At 45.6% G+C, this 688-nt stretch overlaps 1 pseudogene; it reads right to left on the reverse strand.

The window, feature by feature from the left end:
* On the reverse strand, positions 1–688 carry LOC125368196 (annotated as a pseudogene).

The raw sequence follows: 688 nt of genomic DNA on the forward strand, positions 1-688 counted from the left end.
TTACATTTTTCTTCTTTGAAACATAAAGTTCATACACTTAACAGTCTCACTTCTGTAGTCCAAGCGTTCAGGATAGATGCACTAACAGCAGGCATTATGAAACCAGCGGTACTTGGATGCTCCCATGGACTCACAGGCTATTTTCCACTATGTATGGACCTGCGGTCATCAAACTAGACCACGGTAAACCGGTGCTCTTTGTCACCGGAATAAGGGGCCATGAACATTATTTTTAGGAACAGACACATTTGGGTGATGAGGCTGGTTCACAGTTTTTAAAATAGAAACCAGGTTTTCCTGGTTTCTGAAAGTTCTTCTGCACTAGGGAAGGAAACAATGTTCCAATTCAACTGGGTATGTCCTTCTGTGAGAGCACAGAAGAGAAAGGGGATAGGCTCATACAGTTCTTCTACGAGGAGTGTCACTTTACTTCTGAGGATGACACATACCAACACAACCCCAGCACTTGTCCCAAAGTGCCCCAAGGCACAGCGTACACTCTTTAGAGCAGGAACAATTTCCTTGTCCAGGCCCGCCCTGGCATAGCTCCTGAATGAGACATTTGCTCACATCACTAGCACAGAGTGCTTTGTTACAGCTCTGTGATACAGGGAACCACATCAGATATGTCAGCAGGGCTAGAGGAAGCCCAACACACTGTGACTCCATGACTCTTCCAAGAAGCTGA

Source organism: Perognathus longimembris, chromosome 20 (assembly GCF_023159225.1).
Source record: "Perognathus longimembris pacificus isolate PPM17 chromosome 20, ASM2315922v1, whole genome shotgun sequence".
NCBI classification, from domain to species: domain Eukaryota; kingdom Metazoa; phylum Chordata; class Mammalia; order Rodentia; family Heteromyidae; genus Perognathus; species Perognathus longimembris.